The following is a 24,392-nucleotide window of genomic DNA, read 5'->3' as shown; positions in this document are numbered from 1 at the left end:
TTCGTCACCCACCCACTCAGAGAAAACAGGGCCGCTCGACGCCAGGCCCGCTCTCTCCCTATTCGCTGTCCGGAGACTGCTGCAGGTGGGTGATTCTGGATTGTCACCCTGTGCTGTTTTGTGGTGTAGAGTTCCATAGAATGCCATTGCTGGATCCTGCTCACCCCTCCTGGGACGTGACGTAGTAGAGTCCTGCCCAGCCATCCTGTGAAGTGGTAGAGCCTTAACACCCTGTGACGTGACGTGGAAGTAGAGTCCTTTGGTCCACCCCTTTCAACCTTGCGGTGGTAGAGTCCTGTGTTCCAACCATTTCACCTTGTGGTGGTAGAGGTCCTGTGGTCCACCCCTTTCAACCTTGGTGGTAGATTCTGCACGCCACACACTCCCTGACCCAGCTCAATTGAGGTAGTTGTCCTGGGAGAGCCTGAACACCCCTGTGGACGTGACGTGGAAGTAGAGTCCTGTGGTCCAACCCATTTCAACCTTGTGGTGGTAGAGTCCTGTGGTCCAACCCATTTCAACCTTGCGGTGGTAAAGTCCTGTGGTCCACCCCCTTCAACCTTGTGGTGGTAGAGTCCTGTGGTCCACCCCTTTCAACCTTGTGGTGGTAGAGTCCTGTGGTCCACCCCCTTTCAATCTTGTGGTGGTAGAGTCCTGTGGTCCACTCCCTTTTCAACCTTGTGGTGGTAGATTCCTGCTGTGGTCCACCCCCTTTCAACCTTGTGGTGGTAGAGTCCTGTGGTCCACCCCCTTTCAACCTTGCGGTGGTAGAGTCCTGTGGTCCACCCCCTTTCAACCTTGCGGTGGTAGAGTCCTTTGGGCCACCCCCTTTCAACCTTGCGGGTGGTAGAGTCCTTGGGTCCACTCCCTTTCAAACCTTGTGGTGGTAGAGTCCTGTGGTCCACCCCTTTCAACCTTGTGGTGGTAGATTACTGCACTACCACCGCAAGGTTGAAAGGGGGTGGACCAAAGGACTCTACTTCCACGTCACGTCACAGGGGTGTTAAGGCTCTACCACTTCACAGGATGGGCTGGGCAGGACTCTACTACGTCACGTCCCAGGAGGGGTGAGCAGGATCCAGCAATGGCATTCTATGGAACTCTACCACAAAACAGCACAGGGTGACAATCCAGGAATCACCCACCTGCAGCAGTCTCCGGACAGCGAATAGGGAGAGAGCGGGCCTGGCGTGAGCGGCCCTGTTTTCTCTGAGTGGGTGGGTGACGAACACTGGTCCAGAAACGAAAACTGGTCCAGATCGCTGTCTTCGTCCATGTAGCAGAGGGGGGCTTCCCCGAGGAGAGCCGCTACCCCGCTGCCAGCATCTCTTCCTGGGATTCCAGCCCCTGTCCTTCCCTTGGGGACCTCAAACACCTCGTCATCMCCCAAGAGGTCCTCTGCTCCCCCCAGGGGAGGCTCGCTGCCCCCCATCAGGGCACTGGAGGATTTGGTGATGTGGAGGCGGGAATCATAGCTCCCCAGCTCAGAACACTGGAGACTGGCCGAAGTAGAGGAGCGAGAGAAAGGGAGGAAGAGGCGGAGGAGGTTGGAGCTGGGAGGGTGGAGGTGGGAGTTAGGAGGAGGAGGAGGAGGGGGGACGCCGGTAGAGGCAGGTTGGAGGCAGTGTTGGGGGTTGAGGTATTTGTAGTTGTTGGTGAACGAGGGGACGAGGTGAGGGTGTGTGTGGGTGTGTGTGTGCGTGGGGAACGAAGAGGCCTGGTGTGGGAGTGTGGCTGATTTGCCGTTGCGTGCCTTGGACTTCCGGTCCGTGTTGGGTGGTTCGGGTTTAACCTCCAGCTCTCCTTCAGAACAGGTCCGGTCTATGAAGTGCAGTCCACTACAGAGACTATCCATGCGCTGGCCAACATCGTTCARAGAGCGAGAAAACTTCAGTGTCCCATTGACTGTGGAGGGGCGGAGCAATGAAAACCATTCCGTTCCGAATGAGACCCCGCCCCGGGCTTTGGGGGGCTTGAAGGCTGGGGGTGCGTCCAGGCAGAGGGTTGTCATGGAGATGTCTCCTCCTGACCCCTGAGAGGTTTTGCCGTTTGAGTTCAATAAAACCACGGCGGTCTGCAAAGGCTTCTGGGAGCACTGATCTGGAGATGTGGCGGCAAGGCTGTGTGTGAGGGAGTGGAGGGATAGAGGGATGAAGGGATGGAAGTTGGAGGAGTGGAGGGATGAAGGGATGGAAGTTGGAGGAGTGGAGGGGTAAAGGGATGGAAGTTGGAGGAGTGGAGGGATGAAGGCATGGACAGGCGGATGATAGCGGAAAACCGGTACAGGAGAGAGAAGAGAGACAAGCAGGAGGTAGGAGAGAGGGGTGGAAAAAAAGAGAAATGAAACAAAAGGCCAGCGTGCATTCAAAGAAAGAAAACAGGATGGAGAATTAAAACAGGGACACTCCCTGACCTTTCACAAGGTGGTTGGTGTAAAGCAGACAATGTGACAATGGACAATAAAGTGTTCTTCTTCAGTACAGTGTAGTACTCCTCACTTCCAACTCTAGCTCCTATCTATTCTGTTTGGCATCAGGCAACACCCTCTGTGACCCGTCTTTCATAATATCAACTATCCATGGGTCTGTCTTGCCCTCAGCAGCCCAATGCAATTGAAGGATGTAAACCAGCAGATGTCATGGTTGGAGGGTTAAAGGTCAGGGGTTAGAGTTCAACGGTTATTTAAAGGTGTGTGYACAGTACCTGCAGATGTCCTGGTTGGAGGGGGTGACCGACGTTCGTGAGAAGTTGCAGGGGGCGTTGACGGAGGTGGGGCTCCCCGCCTGAGGGAGAAATACAAAAATAACTCTGATAACTTTGTCTGGCTGGCAGGCTGCTACTGCCTGAGCAAGCACGAGATGATAACTTTAAGGAATTCAAAATAATAAAGTAATCAAATAAAAACTAAGTAATATACACAACTAAAATATTTTATTATTTCATAGTAATTTAAAAATGTTCTATTGATGTCTACCCAATGTGGACCTGACAGAGACAATATTTTGGCAATTGAATGTTCACTATTTTTGGCTTGGAAAGCTCTAATCATTTTATTGTCATTATTTCATAATGCATTTCTTGTAATTTTTTTTGGGGGGAACTGAAATCGAAAACCGTTATTATTTTTTAATAATCGAAATGAAACAAACTAGAAAAGCACTAATCACTCAGCGTTAGTAGAGAGAGAGAGCTGGCCTCTGATTAGCTGTATACTTCCTCAGATATACATTGAACAAAAATATAAACGCATGAGCTGAAAAAAAAATATCCCCCGAAACACAAGAAGCTTATTTCTCTCAAATTTGGTGCACAATTTGTTTACATCCCTGTCTGTAATGAAGCCATTTTGTGGGGAAAAACTCATTCTGATTGGCTGGGCCTGGCTCCCCAGTGGGTGGGCCTATGCCCTCCCAGACCCACCCATGGCTGCACCCCTGCCCAGTCATGTGAAATCCATGGATTAGGGCCTAATGAATTTATTTCAATAGACTCTTCCTTATGAACTGTAACTCAGTAAAATCTTTGAAATTGTTGCATGTGGCGTTTATATTTTTGTTCAGTGTAATATATCCCATTTAGCAGACACGTTTTAAGCGTTCAGTTCCACAGAATGCACATTTCTATCCAGCCCGCGCAATGATTTGGGTTGTCAATTAATTTTGGCCAAYTTCCATACCGCCCGTGATGCGCTGCACTACAAGTCACAGCAACCACCGCCAACGTGATACACGCTAAACCGCAGTGCCACACACACCCCTCCAAGACACACACACACGAGCCAGCCAGCGCGCTGTATCATGTCATCACTAATGTCACAGACCGAAAGTTTAAACGTGGTGTAGGCTAAATGTCCATGCCAAGTTTCCGTTCCAACAGGTCATTGCTGTAGCCTACAGAAAATGTCATCTTGGTTGTCAACAAGTTAAAGATAAAATATTCACACGCGGTTATAAATAACTACTAAAGGACAATAGGACACACACGCGAGTATAAATGAGTCAACAGTTGAGTCAGCTACTTTATGAAATTACAACTACTTTATGAAATTACAGCCTGATGCGCTCTCATCTGTGAATGGACTGTCAATTGCTTTGCTTTCTTGTCCCTTTTTTTCTTTTCTTTTGTGTGTCCGGTTTACAGCGCGCAGCGGAGGGAAAGTGTACAGACACAGTACAGTMTAGCTTCGGTTTTTAAAGCTTGACAATGAATAACCTAAAAACAAAACCTTGCAATAAAACACCATAAAAAAGGAGAAACATGTAGGCCTATAACAGCAACATTTGAGCAGTAGTCTAGGCTGGCTACTCAACTACAATACATTTTGAGCGTACCATACAACAATGCAGCACACAACTGTACCAGTGTTCCATGCAGTGAAAAAAAGTTGAAATGTTACTACAACATATAGCTACGTGTTTGTTATTTGGAGTTAATAAATACTTTTTGATTAGGGTCTCAGAATATTATGCACATCTGCAAGCAATATTATTTATCTCTTCAGTAAAATGCCGCAGGAGAAGAAGGCTTACGTTCTACGTGTCCCCAAATTATTGTGTTTTTTTGTTAGTTTATTTGCAACTTATTTTTTAAAACTTATTTTGTACATAATGTTGCCGCTACCGTCTCTTATGACCGAAAATAACTTCTGGACATCAGGACTGCGATTMCTCACCACGGACTAGCAGAATCCTTTTTTTCCTTTTAACGAGTCTAACAGCCCAAAACAAATAATATATTGCTTTCTCGGGAACAGGCCCAGATCCCCGCGATTTGCGTGAAGGGGAGGCAGAGAAAAAGGAGCAAGAGGGCGGGCTGCCTTYGGAGAATTCGTAGGCGATCGAATAAACCCCCACTTCCTTCCATTCTGCTAGCAAACGTGCAATCTTTGGAGAATAAAATCAATGACCTATGCGGAAGATTAAACTACCAACAGGACATTCAACACTGTAATATCTTACGCTTCACGGGGTCGTGGCTGAACGACGACACTATCAACATACAGCTGGCTGGTTATACGATGTACCGGCAGGATAGAACAGCGGCGTCTGGTAAGACAAGGGGCGGCGGACTATGTATTTTTGTAAATAACAGCTGGTGCACGATATCTAAGGAAGTCTCAAGCTATTGCTCGCCTGAGGAAGAGTATCTCATGATAAGCTGTAGACCACACTATATTCAGAAACACATTCCTGTAAAGCTTAGAGAAGATCTAATGTTAAATACTGTTGAAGTAATATGGCTACAGGTTCATCTGCCTCACCTAAAGCCCATTCTTGTGGGAAGCTGCTATAGACCAACAAGTGCTAACAGTCAGTATCTGGATAATATGTGTGAAATGCTTGATAATGTATGTGATATCAACAGAGAAGTATATTTTCTGGGTGATTTAAATATTGACTGGCTATCATCAAGCTGCCCACTCAGTTAAAAAACTTCAAACTGTAACCAGTGCCTGCAACCTGGATCAGGTTKTCCGTCAACCTACCAGGGTAGTTACAAACAGCACAGGAATTAAATCATCAACATGTATTGATCACATCTTTACTAATGCTGCAGATATTTGCTTTAAAGCAGTATCCAAATCCAAAGGATGTAGTGATCACAATATAATAGCCATATTTAGGAATACCAAAGTTCCAAAGGCTGGGCCTAATATAGTGTGTAAAAGGTCATACAATAAGCTTTGTAGTGATTCATATGTTGATGATATAAATAATATTTGCTGGCCTGTGGTGTGTAATGAGGAGCAACCAGACGCTGCACTTGACACATTTATGAAACTACTTATTCCAGTTACTAATAAACACGCACCCATTAATAAAACGACTGTAAAAAACGGTTAAATCCCCTTGGATTGATGAGGGGTTGAAAAATTGTATGGTTGAGAGGGACGAGGCAAAAGGTATGGCAATTAAGTCTGGCAGCCCAACTGATTGGCAAACGTACTGCAAATTAAGAAATCATGTGACTTAACAAAATGAAAAGAAAAAAAAACTACACTATGAAACAAAGACAAATTATATAAAGAAATATAGTAAAAAGCTTTGGGGCACCTTAAATGAATTTTTTTGGGGAAAAAGCCAACTAGGCTCCTTCATTCATTGAATCAGATGGCTCATTCATCACAAAGCCCACTGATATTGCAAACTACTTTAATGACTTTTTCAGTGCAAGATAAGCAAACTTAGTGATGACATGCCAGCAACAAACGCTGACACTACACATCCAAGTATATCGGACCAAATTATGAAAGACAATAATTGTACTTTTGAATTCTGTAAAGTCAGTGTGGAAGAGGTGAAAAAAGTATTGTTGTCTATCAACAATGACAAGCCAGCAGGGTCTGACAATCTAGATGGAAAATTACTGAGGGAGGATAATAGCAGGCGATATTGCCACTACTATTTGCCACATCTTCAATTTAAGCCTACTAGAGAGTGTGTGCCCTCAGGCCTGGAGGGAAGCTAAAGTCATTCCGCTACCCAAGAATAGTAAAGCCCCCTTTACTGACTCAAATAGCCGACCAATCAGCCTGTTACCAACCTTAGTAAACTTCTGGAAAAAATTGTGTTTGACCAGATACAATGCTATTTTACAGTAAACAAATCGACAACAGAATTTCAGCATGCTTATAGGGAAGGACACTCAACAAGCACAGCAGACACAGCAGTTAGCTTTACACAAATGACTGATGATTGGCTGAGAGAAATTGATGATAAAATGATTGTGGGGGCAGTCTTGTTTGACTTCAATGCAGCTTTTGACATTATTGATCATAGTCTGCTGCTGGAAAAACTTGTGTTATGGCTTTACACCCCTGCTATAATGTGGAAAAAAGGTTACTTGTCTAACAGAACTTTGAGGGTGTTCTTTAATGGAAGCCTATCAAATATAATCCAGTTAGAATCAGGAAATCCCCAGGGTAGCTGTTTAGGCCCCTTGCTTTTTCCAATTTTTACTAACGACATGCCACTGACTTTGAGTAAAGCCAGAGTTTCTATGCATGCGGATGACTCAACGCTATACACGTCAGCTACTACAGCGACTGAAATGACTGCAACACTCAACAAAGAGCTGCAGTTAGCTTCAGAGTGGGTGGCAAGGAATAAGTTATCCCTAAATATTTCTAAAACTAAAAGCACTACTGGCACACAGCTGGCCACCCATGCATACCCCACAAGACATGCCACAAGAGGTCTCTTCACAGTCCCCAAGTCCAGAACMGACTATGGGAGTCACACAGTACTACATAGAGCCATGACTACATGGAACTCTATTCCACATCAAGTGACTGACGCAAGCAGTAAAATTAGATTTAAAAAACARATTAAAAACACCTTGGAACAGCGGGGACTGTGAAGCAACACAAACATGGGCACAGACATGCATACACACACACAATAACATACGCACTATACATACACATGGATTTAGTACTGTAGATATGTGGTAGGGGTGGAGTAGGGGCCTGAGGGCAGACAGTGTGTGAAATCTGTGAATGTATTGTAATGTTTTAAAATTGTATAAACTACCTTAATTTTGCTGGACCCCAGGAAGAGTAGCTGCTGCCAAATAGAGATTGAGAATAAATACAAATACCTAGAGAGTTTTCATCAGTATTTTTCGTAGCTGTTTACATAACACCACAGACAGGCTGGCACTAAGACAGCATTGCATGAGCTGTATTCCGCCATAAGCAAACAAGAAAAACGCTGACCCAGGGGCGTTGCTCCTAGTAGCCGGGGACTTTAATGCAGGGAAACTTAAATCCGTTTTAGCAAATTTCTATCAGCATGTTAAATGTGCAACCAGAGGGAAAAAAAATCTCTGGACCACGTTTACTCCACACAGAGACGCATACAAAGCTCTCCCTCGCCCTCCATTTGGCAAATCTGACCATAATTCTATCCTCCTGATTCCTGCTTACAAGCAAAAATTAAAGCAGGAAGCACCAGTGACTAGATCAATAAAAAAGTGGTCAGATGAAGCAGATGCTAAGCTACCGTACTGTTTTGCTAGCACAGACTGGAATATGTTCCGGGATTCATCAGATGGTATGGAGGAGTACACCATATCAGTCATTGGCTTCATCAATAAGTGCAGCGATGACGTCGTCCCCACAGTGACCGTACGTACATACCCCAACCAGAAGCCATCGATTACAGGCAACAACCGCACTGAGCTAACGGCTAGATCTGCCGCTTTCAAGGAGCGGGACTCTATTTTAGTATTATATATTTTTTAATTTATTTAACCTTTATTTAACTAGGCAAGTCAGTTAAGAACAAATTATTATTTACAATGACGGCCTACCCCGGCCAAACCCGGACGACGCTGGGCCAATTGTGCGCTGCCCTATGGGACTCCCAGTCACGGCCGAATGTGATGCTTTTTCCAATTTTTACTAACGACATGCCACTGACTTTGAGGAAAGCCAACGTTTCTATGCATGCGGATGACTCAACGCTATACACGTCAGCTACTACAGCGACTGAAATGACTGCAACACTCAACAAAGAGCTGCAGTTAGTTTCAGAGTGGGTGGCAAGGAATAAGTTATTATTTCTAAAACTAAAAGCACTGTGACGCCTCTTGCACTGAGATGCAGTGTCTTAGACCACTGCGCCACTCGGGAGCCCTCTAACCTGTAAGCTTATAAGAAATCSCGCTATGCCCTCCGACAAACAATCAAACAGGCAAAGCGTCAATTAAGGACTAGGATTGAATCGTACTATACCGGCTCTGACGCTCGTCGGATGTGGCAGGGCTTGCAAACAATTACAGAATACAAAGGGAAGCAAGAGCTGCCCAGTGACACGAGCCTACCAGACGAGCTAAACTACTTCTATGCTCGCTTCGAGGCAAACAACTTCTTTGCTCGCTTTGAGGACAATACAGTGCCACCGACACGGCCCGCTACCAAAACCTGCGGGCTCTCCTTCACTGCAGCCAACGTAAGTGAAACATTTAAATGTGTTAACCCTCTCAAGGCTGCCGGCCCAGACGGCATCCCTAGCCGTGTCCTCAGAGCATGCGCAGACCAGCTGGCTGGTGTGTTTTTGGACATATTCAATCAATCCTTATCCCAGTCTKCTGTTCCCACATGCTTCAAGGGGGCCASCATTGTTCCTGTTCCCAAGAAAGCTAAGGTAACTGAGCTAAATTACTATCGCCCCGTAGCACTCACCGTCATCATGAAGTGCTTTGAGAGACTAGTGTAACGGCTGTCGTCGGGAGAAGGAGAAGAGGACCAAGGTGCAGCGTGGTAAGTGTCCATATTACTTTTAATAAATACGAAACACTTGAACAAAACAACAAAAAMGACAAACGAACAGTTCTGCAAGGTGCAATACACAAAACASAAAACAACTACCCACAAACACAGATGGGAACAGGCTACCTAAGTATGGTTCTCAATCAGAGACAACAATTGACAGCTGCCTCTGATTGGGAACCATAACAGGCCAAACACATAAAAATACAACACACAAAGCAATCTACGGTCAGGGCGTGACAACTAGTCAAGGACCATATCACCTCCAGCCTACCTGACACCCTAGACCCACTCCAATTTGCATACCTCCTCAATAGGTCCACAGACGACGCAATCACAATCACACTGCACACTGCCCTAACCCATCTGGACAAGAGGATTACCTATGTAAGAATGCTGTTCATCGACTACAGCTAAGCATTTAACACCATAGTACCCTCCAAACTCGTCATCATGCTTGAGACCCTGGGTCTCGACCCCGCCCTGTGCAACTGGGTCCTGGACTTCCTGACGGGCCGCTCCCAGGTGGTGAGGGTAGGAAACAACATCTCCACCCCGCTGATCCTCAACACTGGGGCCCCACAAGAGTGCGTTCTCAGCCCTCTCCTGTACTCCCTGTTCACCCATGACTGAGTGGCCATGCACGCCTCCAACTCAATCATCAAGTTTGCAGACGACACTACAGTGGTAGGCTTGATTACCAACAACGACGAGACGGCCTACAGGGAGGAGGTGAGGGCCCTCGGAGTGTGGTGTCAGGAAAATAACCTCACACTCAACGTCAACAAAACAAAGGAGATGATCGTGGACTTCAGGAAACAGCAGAGGGAGCAGCCCCCTATCCACATCGACGGGACAGTAGTGGAGAAGGTGGAAAGTTTTAAGTTCCTCGGCGTACACATCACGGACAAACTGAAATGGTCCACCCACACAGACAGCGTGGTGAAGAAGGCGCAGCAGCGCCTCTTCAACCTCAGGAGGCTGAAGAAATTCGGCTTGTCAACAAAAACACTCACAAACTTTTACAGATGCACAATCGAGAGCATCCTGTCGGGCTGTATCACCGCCTGGTACGGCAACTGCTCCGCCCACAACCGTAAGGCTCTCCAGAGGTTAGTGAGGTCTGCACAACGCATCACCGGGGGCAAACTACCTGCCCTCCAGGACACCTACACCACCCGATGTCACAGGAAGGCCAAAAAGATCATCAAGGACAACAACCATCCGAGCCACTGCCTGTTCACCCCACTATCATCCAGAAGGTGAGGTGCATCAAAGCGGGGACCGAGAGACTGAAAAACAGCTTCTATCTCAAGGCCATCAGACTGTTAAACAGCCATCACTAACATTGAGTGGCTGCTGCCAACGTACTGACTCAAATCTCTAGCCACTTTAATAATWAAAAATTGGATGTAATAAATGTATCACTAGCCACTTTAAACAATGCCACTTTATATAATGTTTACATATCCTACATTACTCATCTCATATGTATATACTGTACTCTATACCATCTACTGCATCTTGCCTATTCCGTTCGGCCATCGCTTATCCACATATTTTTATGTACATATTCTTATTMATTCCTTTACACTTGTGTGTATAAGGTAGTTGTTGTGAAATTGTTAGATTACTTCTTAGACATTACTGCATGGTCAGAACTAGAAGCACAAGCATTTCACTACACTCGCATTAACATCTGCTAACCATGTGTATGTGACAAATAAAAATGTGTTTTATTTGTTCGAGTCTGTAATACCAACATGTTTTAAGCAGACCACCATATTGCCTGTGCCCAAGAACACAACACTTAGGTAACCTGCCTAAATGACTACCGACCCGTAGCACTGTCGTGTCTTTGGCTATGCCGGATTAAGTGATATGACATGCTATTCTATAAAATCCTTTCTCTGTAATTAATATTACCTGATTGAGCTAATCATGTAAATGTAATTAACTAGAAAGTCGGGGCACCACAAAATAATATTTATAGAGCAGTTATATTCCGAATAAACTCTTAAAGACCTAGTAATATTTTACATCAATAGCAGTCAATATTAATCGGCACCTTATTTCAGTCTCATCTGAAAGTTGTAAATTCTTGGTTATCTTCACGAACCCTGGCTAACAAGTTAAATCAGCAATACAAAATTGGGTTGAATTATTTATTTACTAAATACCTAACTAATCACACAGAATTACATATACACAGAATGAATCATACCTTGATTACAAATTATGTCATAAAGGAAAACGTCCCTAGCGGACGGAACAGATATGACAGCTGGTTACACAAAGAAAAGGGGGTTGGGTTTGAGTGAAAGAGCGGGAAGACTGAAGAACAAAGGGAGAAGCGATGGTCTATCAGGCTGTAGGCAACTACTCTATCGTAAATACAGAATCTTATGCATTCTAAATTACCGCCCATTTGGAAAAGGAAAATGCAATAAATATTTACTCTGAGCTGCGCTTCAATAGGTTGGTGGTAGATGGAAGGCCGTTTTGCCCAACAGAGTCCTTTGAAGAGTGTCTCTGGTGGTGAACAAATTACGTTGTAGTGTCGTCGTTGTGTGGTAGATGGGATACTCTGTCCGTCCTTTCCTAGCCCACGTTTACAGCGGCCGCTGCTAACTCAACGGCTAGGAGGTATCACTTCTGTAGCGAATAAGAGTTCAAAGTTTATACCATTCGCAACCAAAGCTCACGCTGAGGTTGGCTTCGTTCTGTAGTTATTATCTGAATCCTTCTGACATCGSACCGTCATCCTAATGTATCCGGAACAGRAGGTTTCATTTTCGTCAAGGGCTTATATAGTGGAGGGAGAAGGGTGTGTTTCATAGTTTATAACCCATGTCTCTTCACAGGGGCGGGCCACTGATCGAGCAGAGCCCTAACCTTATGAAAACCCAAATCTCTCATTTGGAAGCTAAAATTACATTTAATCTTTTCACAAATAATTTTATATTTAAACATTTGAATTGCACAACAATTCCATGTGAATCTGATAACTATAATGGGTAGACTTTCCCAGATACAGTTTAGGTCGTCCTGTCATCAGTCATAMTGTCTCAGATGACAACCGAACTGACATCATATTGATGTCATACATATTCATACTKACATCACAGGCCAACRTCATGACAGCACTCACGTCTGTAGCCATGAAGTGCTTTGAAAGGCTGGTCATCGCTCACATCAACACCATTATCCCAGAAACCCTAGACCCACCCGAATTTGCATATCGCCCCAACAGATCCACAGATGATGCAATCTCTATTGCACTCCACACTGCCCTTTCCCACCTGAACAAAAGGAACACCTATCTGAGTTTGCAATTCATTGACTACAGCTCAGCGTTCAACACCATAGTGTCCTCAAAGCTCATCAATAAGCTAAGGACCCTGCGACTAAACACCTCCCTCTGCAACTGGATCCTGGACTTCCTGACGGGCCGCCCCCAGGTGGTGAGGGTAGGTAACAACACATCCGCCATTCTGATCCTCAACACAGGGGCCCCTCAGGGGTGCGTGCTCAGTCTCCTCCTGTACTACCTGTTCACTCATGATTGCACAGCGAGGCACGACTCCAACACCATCATTAAGTTTGCYGATGACACAACAGTGGTAGGCCTGATCACCAACAATGATGAGACAGCCTATAGGGAGGAGGTCAGAGACCTGGCCATGTGGTGCCAGGACAACCTCTCCCTCAACGTGATCAAGACAAAGGAGATGATTGTGGACTACAGGAAAAAGAGGACCGAGCACACCCCTATTCTCATCTATTCTCAACCTGCTCCACTGCAGCTTCAAGTTCCTTGGTGTCCACATCACCAACAAACTAACATGGTCCAAGCACACCAAGACAGTCGTGAAGAGGGCACAAAAAAGAGAGTCTCCTCAGGAGACTGAAAAGATTTGGCATGGGTCCTCAGATCCTCAAAAGGTTCTAAACCTGCCCCATCGAAAGCATCCTGACTGGTTGCATCACTGCCTGGTATGGCAACTGCTCGGCYTCCGACCRCAAGGCACTACAGAGGGTAGTGCGAACTGCCCATTGCATCACCGGGGCCAAGCTTCCTGCCATCCAGGACCTCTATACCAGGCGGTGTCAGAGAAAGGCCCTAAAAATTGTCAAAGACTCCAGCCACCCTAGTTATAGACTGTTCTCTCTGCTACCGCACGGCAAGCGGTACCGGAGCACCAAGTCTAGGTCCAAGAGGCTTCTAAACAGCTTCTACCCCCAAGTCATATGACTCCTGAACAGCTAATCAAAGTGCTACCCAGACTATTTGCATTGCCCCCCCCTCTTTTACACCACTGCTACTCTCTGTTGTTATCATCTATACATAGTCCCTTTAATAACTCTACCAACATGTACATACAATATTCCCTCAACTAACCGGTGCACCCGCACATTGACTCTGTACCGGTACCCACCTGTATATAGTCTAGCTATTGTTATTTTACTGCTGCTCTTTAATTACTTGTTACTTTTATTTCTTCTTCTTATCCCTATTTTTTTCAACTGCATTGTTGGTTAGGGACTCGTAATTAAGCATTTCYCTGTAAGACCTGTTGTATTCAGCGGATGTGACTAATGAAATTTGATTTGATTTTGTTTTAATATTTTAAAACGCTATGTACATCAGTGGATATTACAAGAGGGCCATATGTTTTCAAATAAAACAATAGCCAGTTTGGGCCAATTGTTTGTACGTAAAAAAACAYAATAGGCTATGTCTGGCCCACRAATTTGTTGTGTTTTTTYCCAATATGGCTCATGTGCTGATTGAGTTTGACACCCCTGACTTAGAAGATAAAAGGAATTCAGAGGGAAGCTGTCAGAATGCCGATCAAACAAACACAGTACAGCTGGCTGCTAGCTCACGTTACATTGGGACTAGCTGGCATCTGATTTGAAAAGGCAAACATTTGGAAAAAACACTCGGAGAACGAATTTGAATACTAAACTACTTCTACAGATATATTTTCAGTTGGTTCAGTTTATTAGTTGTTAGTTAAATTAAAGGCCGAACATGAGGAAAGTGTTAACTTTTTCCATAGACTCAATAGAGTACTTCAATCCTGCCCGCTAGCCTGGATTTTAAAGATCATGTTCATRGCGTGAATAAGCTCTCTATACCTCATTAAGACACACATTATCAGCACTGGTGTGGTAGTAACAAATGGGATCAGAACTCCTTTCTCATACTCAGTGGTAGTAGAGGAGTGAGGTAATATCCAGTGTCCCAGTACATCTGCTGTGGAGAACAGAAGCTCTGCTATCAGAAGCCTACCGAGCCACAGGCACTGTGTTTTAGTCTCTACTATGTACCACCCACTAATTACCTATCGATTCAATCTGGAACTAAGGGGCAATTCATAGCTCAGGGGCTGACAAGATCAATAAAGAATTCAATGTCCATCCCTGCCTTTCACCCTCTCTCTCACTGTAGCTGTCTCTCCTTCTGTGTCTGTCTGCCTCGCTCTCCCTCTCACGTTCCGTATCTGTATCCCTCTCTCTTGCTGTAGTGTCTCTCCTTCTGTGTCTGTCTGCCTCGCTCTCCCTCTCCGTATCCGTATCTGTATCCCTCTCTCTCGCTGTAGCTGTCTCCCCTTCTGTCTGTCTGCCTCCCTGTCTGCCTCGCTCTCCCTCTCCGTATCTGTATCCCTCTCTCTCGCTGTAGCTGTCTCTCCTTCTGTCTGTCTGCCTCCTGTCTGCCTCGCTCTCCCTCTCCGTATCTGTATCCCTCTCTCTCGCTGTAGCTGTCTCTCCTTCTGTCTGTCTGCCTCCCTGTCTCCTCGCTCTCCCTCTCCGTATCTGTATCCCTCTCTCTCACTGTAGCTGTCCTCCTTCTGTGTCTGTCTGCCTCCCTGTCTGCCTCCCTCTCCCTCTCCGTATCTGTATCCCTCTCTCTCGCTGTACTGTTCTTCCCTTCTGTGTCTGTCTGCCTCGCTCTCCCTCTCCGTATCTGTATCCCTCACTCTCGCTGTAGCTGTAGCTGTCTCTCCTTCTGTGTCTGGCTGCCTCCCTGTCTGCCTAGCTCTCCCTCTCCGTATCTGTATCCCTCTCTCTCTGCTGTAGCTGTCTCTCCTTCTGTGTCTGGCTGCCTCCCTGTCTGCCTAGCTCCCTCTCCGTATCTGTATCCCTCTCTCTCTTGCTGTACTGTCTCTCCTTCTGTGTCTGTCTGCCTCGCTCTCCCTCTCCGTATCTGTATCCCTCACTCTCACTGTAGCTGTAGCTGTCTCTCCTTCTGTGTCTGGCTGCCTCCCTGTCTGCCTAGCTCTCCCTCTCCGTATCTGTATCCCTCTCTCTCTTGCTGTAGCTGTCTCTCCTTCTGTGTCTGTCTGCCTCGCTCTCCCTCTCCGTATCTGTATCCCTCTCTCTCTTGCTGTAGCTGTCTCTCCTTCTGTGTCTGTCTGCCTCGCTCTCCGTATCTCTCTCTGTCGTCTGATTTTCTTTCTATCTCTCGTTTTTTTTTCACACACTATGTAAACACATACAGGAAGGAAAAGAGAAGCACATAGGAGTGTGAGAGGATCGAAACAGAGGAGCTGTCTTTACGATCAAACAGACAAGACTATATTTAACCGTGGAAGGAGAACATTTACATAGTCTTTTATTAAACACCAGCAAGAGATAGGAATAATGAGGACGTTAATTTGTTAGCTGTAAAACTATCAGATATACAGTAAAAATGGGGCTTCTATAAATGCTTGACAATCCCTGAATGATTTACGGTACTAAACGTATGTATATATCGCTCCTCTCCCTCTCTCTCTAATTGATCCTCCTCTCCCATCATCTCACCCTTGTCTCCATCGCTTCTCTATACCCCTCTCTGTCTGGATGGAGAATAGTAGAGACTAAGAAGAATAAAGACAGAAGTATTTAATGTGAATGAACATGATGTCCACAGACAGAAATAGAACGAAAATCCAGAGACAAGAAGATTTGTTTCTATTAAGGTAAATCCAATCATTGTCTGCCAATCTGTATGACTACGAGCTCAGATCAGCTATTGATGGTCAGGGGCTATAAACTGTACTAACATTATACAATGTACTTTTTATTGTTTCTATCCAGTATCATTAGACCTGTATGAAGCGGATGATGAAATAAACAGTAAAAACKATATCTTTGCCACATAGACAAAGTTAGAAGCTTCTATCCAAAGTGACTTAAAGTACAATGAATGAATACATTTTTCAGAATGTGTATGTGATCCCTGCAGGAAACGAGCCCACAGTCGTGGCAAGTTCTAACAGAGTCTGTTAATGTGTGTCAGAACAAACACACCATTTACCATTCCTGGTAATACCTCAAACACATCTCTATCCAACTCTCTGCTCTCTGTTTGCACAGCGAACATATCCTTGTTCTTTAAATTTCAGGTATTTCTCCTCAATGAGCTAAAGTCATCTCAATGGTATGAATCTTACTGAGGCCTAAGACCAAAGCCTATAACCAAGAAGAGGCAAACTCAATCCAAACTAGTTACCATGACACTTACCACAATAACAACTTGAAGATGGCAGCGATTGCTACCGAGAGCAGATTTCAATCAAAATAATKAATCCTACTGCAAATAGGAGCGAGGAAAATCTACTAGCCAAGACGCAGATGGCCTACATGTGAGTTATATTAGTACGACTGTGGCAATTGTATAGCAGTACAAAGCAAATAGTCTACGGTCACTTCCTCACGGTCTAAGCAAGGTGAAGGAATTGGAGAAAGAAACGGAATGTACAAGACAGGAGGCCTATTCAGCCACATAGGAACATGAAAGGTCAATAGAAAATAATTCATTATAATTAAAACAATTGGTTTATGCAGTTGTATGGCAGCACWAAATAAATAGTATACTGTAGGGTGTCCAATCAAAAAAGTATCTTTTGACCAATGGGTAAAATAATAAAGTATAAGTGTCTAGACAATCCTCTAGGGAAACCAAAAGTCCAAWCCTCATGTCTCTATCATAATCCGTTCAAAAGTTATTGGAGTTTTTACMCTTGAAGGGTGGCCAGAATTAGGGTGACTAAATCAATGATGGCCAGAGGAAAAAAGTGATCATAAATCTTGAAAATTCCATCTCATCAGCTAGTCTGGATGCTGTGCAGGAACTGAGGCCACTGGCTACTTGACAGACTCACTTTCCCATTGAACTCATCATCTTTCTTGTTGAATCCGCAGGACATAAAACAATAAGAGGTATATACAGTACATTGATTTTGAGACATGACATGTAGTGTTTTCATATTTTAGTAGACTCTAGGCAGAGTGGGTGGACACCTTATATCAGGGATTATCAACTAGATTCAACCGCAGGCCAATTTTCTTCTTGAATGGTCAGGGGCCCGGAACATAATTACAAATCATTTGTATACTGCAAATTGACCGCAATAAGCCAAAACAGATATCAGTTTTGACCTAAACAATTTCAAACCTTGCTTACATTTGTGTACGATCACATATATCTATTATGAGTGGGAATATTTTGGAACAGATTTCCAAAATTAAAATCACTTGTTTTTACAAACTGCAAAGTGCTGTGCGCTCCAAACCAAACAGTGAGAGTGCGAACCAGCTGTCAACATTGGACAGAAAACAAGAGACAGTGATGTGGCCTAAACAGTAGCAAACTCCYGCAAACTACAGCAACTACTGCAAACTGTAACAAACCATAAGAAATGACCCAAAACTACAGCAGTGTCTCCCAAACTACAGCAGTGTCTCCCAAACTACAGCAGTGTCTCCCAAACTACAGCAGTGTCTCCCAAACTACAGCAGTGTCTCCCAAACTGCAGGTGTATCTCCCAAACTGCATGATGTTAGTTCGCGTGACTGATGAAGGGCAGCTCAGAGAGCTGCAGGTCAGAGCTGTGTGTGTGTGTTTTTGTCAGGGATGTAATACTTTAATACTGTACTCCCAAATCAGTATGGGAGGCCTCCCAGGGCCCAATAACACACAACTGGAGCAGCTCAACTAGTACCATGCTTGATACATGTAGGTTCTCTAAACAGAAGCTCATAGCTAGTTTGTAGGATGAAAGAGGTGCAAATGAATTAATATGTAGACTGGTCTTATGTGCTTCTGCCTGTGCATTGCTTGCTGTTTGGGGTTTTAGGCTGGGTATCTGTAAAGCATTTTGTGACAACTTCTAATGTAAAAAGGGCTTCATAAAATACATTTAATTTGATTCAGGAATTTGTATGGCATTGAGTTGGTGCAGCACATCCTCTCAGCTCTGACCACAGTAATAGGTTTATTTCAGTAGCAATATGGTAGCCGCTCTAGTGATGTTGGAACTAAATGAATAACATGTGTACTAGAAACTCTTCTCTAACCAAGTCATCTATATTATTTGATTCCAGACACTGTTTCTTGCTATCTTAGCAAAACTGTAATTTGACAGAGAAATATCAGCTAGCTAACATTAGACAGGCTATGCTAACTAGCTTCTGACAGCTTGGCTTAACACAAGGTCATCGCCGGTTTTACGTTCTATTTTCTTCTTCTTCTCTACTTTAGCTCCCACATAAMACTGAATTAGCCCTTGTTTGTTGTGATTAAACGGCAGACACCCCCACAAAAAAACACCYAAATGAAACCACACCCAGAAGACAACTCGTTTGCCTTCAGTCATGGCCAGTAGCATTCCTTAACGAGCATTGATGAAAAACGAGGCCAAATCGGGAAGTGCAGTTYTCTAAGAAAAATTCCTTACCAAAAAAAWWATAATCTYTACAATTAAAAAAACAAGGTGACCCACGAAAGCCAGATGGATATGGGTAAATTAGACGTGCATTCAGTCTTTATATTACCGTAGTATAGGCTATGCTGCAGCAAATGTATGTCTACCTGTCACAAGAAAAAAAGTTACCATGATGAGATGATAGATCTACATGCACTGTGAACTCCATACTGAGATGGGCTGTCTGTCCCCACCCTCAGCGTTGATTCATCATGCAGAGGCCATAGACAAGCCAGMTATAGACATTGCATATAATTTAACAGTTCCATTTCACGCCATGCTGTTCATGTAAATCATTTATAATAATTTACCGGTTTCTGGCAGTTATTTATCCAGGGAAAAGGGAGTGGTTTTGGGCAGTAAATCTCAGTAACCGAGTTCCCGCCATTCAACCCTAACACACACTGGCACAAAGGCACAGATGCAGAGACAGTGAATAGTAAGAGCTGCCTGCTCATACACACCTGAGTGCTCTGTCAGGCAAGTCATTGTGTGACTAAACTTGTCTGTCTGGATATTACTTTAAGCAACAACAAAAGGGAAGACATTATCCAACAGTTTCTCCTCTCTATTCATGTAGATTMATTGTGGATTGGATTGGATCTTTTATCATTACTAATTTTCACTGGGTCTCAAAGTGACTTGTATGGAGGTAACTCACTTTATAAAGATATTATTAAAGGAAAATTCTACCCAAAACCTACAATACATGACCAAAAGTATGTGGACACCTGCTCGTCAAACATCTCTTTCCAAAATCATGGGCATTAATATGGAGTTGRTCCCCCCCTTTGCTGCTATAACARCCTCCACTCTTCTGGGAAGGCTTTCCACTAAATGTTGGAACATTGCTGCGGGCACTGATGTTGGRMGATTAGGCCCGGCTCACAGTCCGCSTTCCAATTCATCCCAAAGGTGTTCGATGGGGTTGAGGTCAGGGCTCAGTTATTCCACACCGATCTCAACAAACTATTTCTGTATGGACCTCGCTTTGTGCACGTGGGCATTGTCACGCTGAAACAGGGAAGGGCCTTCCCCAAACTGTTGCCACGAAGTTGGAAGCACAGAATCATCTAGAATGTAATTTATGCTGTAGCGTTAAGATTTCCCTTCACTGAAACTAAGGGGCCTAGCCCAAACAATCCCCAGATCATTATTCCTTCTCCACCAAACTTTACACATGGCACTATGCAGTCGGGCAGGTAGCGTTGTCCTAGCATCTGCCAAACCCAGATTTGTYCGTCTAACTGCCAGATRGTGAAGCGTGATTCATCACTCCAGAGAACGCATTTCCACTGCTCCAGAGTCCAATGGCGGCGAGCTTTACACCACTCCAGCCGACGCTTGGCATTGTGCATGGTGATCTTAGGCTTGTGTGCGGCTGCTCGGCMATGGAAACCCATTTCATGAAGCTCCCGACAAACAGTTCTTGTGCTGACATTGCTTCCAGAGGCAATTTGGAACTCGGTAGTGAGTTTTGCAATAGAGGACGATTTCTACGGGCTATGCGCTTCAGCTCTCGGCGGTCCCATTCTGTGAGCTTGTGTGGCCTACCACTTCTCAGCTGAGCCGTTGTTGCTCCTAGGCGTTTCTAGCACTTACAGTTGACCGGGGCAGCTCTAGCAGGGCAAAAGTTTGACGAACTGAACTTGGGAAGGTGTCATCMTATGACGGTGCCAYATTKAAWGWCACTGAGCTCTTCAKYAAGGCCATTCTACTGCCAATGTTTCTCTATGGAGATTGCATGGCTGTGTGCTCAATTTTATACACCCACTAATTTGAAGGGATTTCCACATACTTTTGTATATATAGTGTATATTTTTGTATTTGTTCCATTAATCCATTGTTGATATAGTCCCAACATGTTTTGCATGTCAGCAATCATGTTTCGAAGATATATAACTTTCAAAATACAAAGTTTTCCTTTAATATTGATCTATAAGCCATGAATCCTAACAAAAAAGGATTGCTACCAGAATTAAATGAAATCCTGCTGACTCATGCTGAGCATTGAAACATGGTGGTGTTGAATCACTTTAACCCTTGAAAGACTCATGACTGGCTGCTTCTGCTTTCTTGTTACCGGGGTGGAATGACATCCTGCCGACTCATGCAGCCCAGCTCAAACATGGCAGATGGAGCGTTGCCATGGCAACGAGGTGACCCTGACTATTAGCACATGTAAAGCTTTATCCCACTAAGAGGCTCACAGGAGAACACAACCAATCTGTCCCGGCAGAGAGGAGGGAGGGGGAGAGAGAGAGAGAGAGAGAGAGAGAGAGACTAGTACTGTTCCAATATGAGGATTGAGGAACAGACAGTGGAGCAGCACTTCCATATGAGATGAAACTGCTTTTTTTATAGATCAGATGGAACAAAGAAGAGATAATGAGAAGAAGTCAAGGTAGACTACTGAGTTGCACCCCTGAGTGTCAGTTGGGAAGCAGGAGGTGAGACAGTCTCTCTCAATAAGAACTGATCCGAGAGCTGTACCTCTGACTATGGGAGTGACTGGCAGGTTAGGACCCCCTGGAAGGCCAGGCCTGACTCTCTTTCTCTACAGGATGTTCATTCTGTCYGTCAATCTCTCTCTCTCATACTGTATGTTGCATCTCTGTCCTTACCTTGGAAATATTGCTGGACCTGCTGGCAGAATGACCGAGGGGCTTCTCATTCTGAAAGAGAGGACCAGAAAGATTTAGTACATTCAAATTACATACAAATTACAAAATACCTTCTGCCCCGAGCTGTGTTMGAGACATAAGAGATACCAAGGATAATTTCTATCTGTTGTCAATTTGACAGTGATTACACATGATAAAATGTCTCGTAATGATTATTACATCTTGATTATTACTGTTGTTACGGGTAGCTCTCATTGTTTTGTTTTACTGCGGAGCCCCTAGTCCTGCTCTACATGCCTCTGTTAGCTCCCTTGCCCCACCCCCCACACATGCGGAGACCGCACCTAGCTTAACTGGTGCTTCCAGAGATGCAGCCTCTCTCATCGCMACTCAATGCCTAGGTTTACCTCCACTGTACTTGCACCCTACCATGCCCTTGTCTGTGCATTATGCCATGAATCTATCCTACCACGCCCAGAAGTCTGCTCCTTTCACTCTCTGTTCCGAATGCACTAGACGACCAGTTCTTTTAGCCTTTAGCCGTACCCTTATCCTACTCTTTTTTTACCCTTATCCTACTCCTCTTTTCCTCTGGTGATGCAGAGGTTAACCCAGGCCCTGTGTGTCCCAAGGCGCTCTCATTTGTTGACTTCTGTAACCGGAAAAGCCTTGGGTTCATGCATGTTAACATCAGAAGTCTCCTCCTTAAGTTTGCTTTATTCACTGCTTTAGCACACTCTGCCAACCCTGATGTCCTAGCCGTGTCTGAATCCTGGCTTAGGAAGGCCACCAAAAATTCTGATTAATGTCCATCCCCACACACACACAGTTTTCCGTCAAGATAAACCAAGGGCGGAGTGCAATCTACTGCAGAGAGATGCCTGGGAGAGTTCTGTGGCTAATTTACTATCTCCGGGTCTGTACCCATAACAGTACGAGCTACTTATTTTCTCTCCAGAAATAAGTCTCTGCACTATTGCCGCTTGTTATAGACCGCCCCTCACTCACACTGTGCCTAACACCATATGTGAATTGATTGCCCCCCATCTATCGTCAGAGTTCTCTTTAGGTAGAACCTAAACTGGGATATGCTTAACACCCCGGCTGTCCTACAATCTAAGCAAAGCCTTGGCAAATCTCACACAAATTATCAAGAACCTACCACTGGTACAACCCCAAATCTTAAAACATGGGCACCCTCATGAGATAAACATCCTGACCAACTTGCCCTCTAAGATACACCCTTAACTGCTGTTAATTCCAACGTGATCTCGTGATCCCTGCCTCATTGCCTGCTCCGTTAGGGTCGCTGTCCAAACGTACACCCCTCATCACTGTCAAACACTCCCTAAAACACTCTGTGACAGGCCTTTCTAATCGACTCTGACCCGGGTATCCTAGAAGGATTTGAACTCCCGCTGTCCAGTAAAGGATACGTGGTGTTCTTGCAAAAGTGCCTTCTCTCACGCATCTTATCAAATAAGCATGCCCCTTCTTCAAACAATATGTAGAGAACTAAGAACAGATATAGCCTTTGTGTTCACTCCAATTGACTGCCCTTGACCAGCACAAAAACATTCTTTTGGCGCACTGCACTAGCGTCTAATAGTCCCGATAGTCACTTGGCAGGGAATCAGGAACCAATACACAGTCAGTTAGGAAAGGCAAAGCTAGCTTTTCAAACAGAAATTTGCATCCCTAGCAGCACTAAATTCCAAACGTTTCGGGACACTGTAAAGTCCATGGAGAATAAGAGCACCTCCTCTCAGCTGCCCACTGCACTGAGGCTAGGAAACACTGTCACCACTGATAAATCCACGATAATCGAGAATTTCAATAAGCATTTCTCTATGGCTGGCCACGCTTTCCACCTGGCTACCCCAACCCYGGCCAACAGCTCTGCACCCCCCGCAGCAACTGGCCCAAGCCTCCCCCTACTTCTCCTTCACCCAAATCCAGACAGCTGATGTCCTGAAAGAGCTGCAGAATCTGGATCCCTACAAATCATCTGGGCTAGACAATCTGGACCCTCTCTTCCTAAAATTATCCGCCGCCATTGTCGCAACCCCTATTACTAGTCTGTTCAACCTCTCTTTTGTATCGTCTGAGATTCCTAAAGATTGGAAAGCGGCTGCGGTCATCCCCCTCTTCAAAGGGGGAGACACTCTAGACCCAAACTGTTACAGACCTATATCCATCCTGCTCTGCCTTTCTAAAGTCTTCGAAAGACAAGTGAACAAACAGATCACCGACCATCTCGAATCCCACCGTACCTTCTCCACYATSCAATCCGGTTTCCGAGCTGGTCACGGGTGCACCTCAGCCACGCTCAAGGTCCTAAACGATATCATAACCACCATCGATAAAAAAACAGTACTGTGCAGCCGTCTTTATCGACCTGGCCAAGGCTTTCGACTCTGTCAATCACCATATTCTTATCGGCAGACTCAACAGCCTTGGTTTCTCTAATGACTGCCTCACCTGGTTCACTAACTACTTCTCAGATAGAGTTCAGTGTCTCTATGGGGGTGCCACAGGGTTCAATTCTCGGGCCGACTCTTTTCTCTGTATATATCAATGATGTCGCTCTTGCTGCAGGTGATTCTTTGATCCACCTCTAAGYAGACGACACCATTCTGTATACATCTGGCCCTTCTTTCGACACTGTTAACAAACCTCCAAACAAGCTTCAATGCCTTACAACACTCCTTCTGTGGCCTCCAACTGCTCTTAAAC

General features: G+C 44.9%; 1 pseudogene; it reads right to left on the bottom strand.

Annotated features, from left to right (window-relative positions):
* Nucleotides 1-24,392, bottom strand: part of LOC112069488 (uncharacterized) — a 205,053-nt pseudogene that overhangs the window by 49,708 nt on the left and 130,953 nt on the right.

The sequence above is a fragment of the Salvelinus sp. IW2-2015 genome, unplaced genomic scaffold, assembly GCF_002910315.2.
Source record: "Salvelinus sp. IW2-2015 unplaced genomic scaffold, ASM291031v2 Un_scaffold1026, whole genome shotgun sequence".
NCBI classification, from domain to species: Eukaryota; Metazoa; Chordata; class Actinopteri; order Salmoniformes; family Salmonidae; genus Salvelinus; species Salvelinus sp. IW2-2015.
Note: the sequence above shows the minus strand (reverse complement) of the source record. Positions and strands in the feature narration are given on the sequence as shown.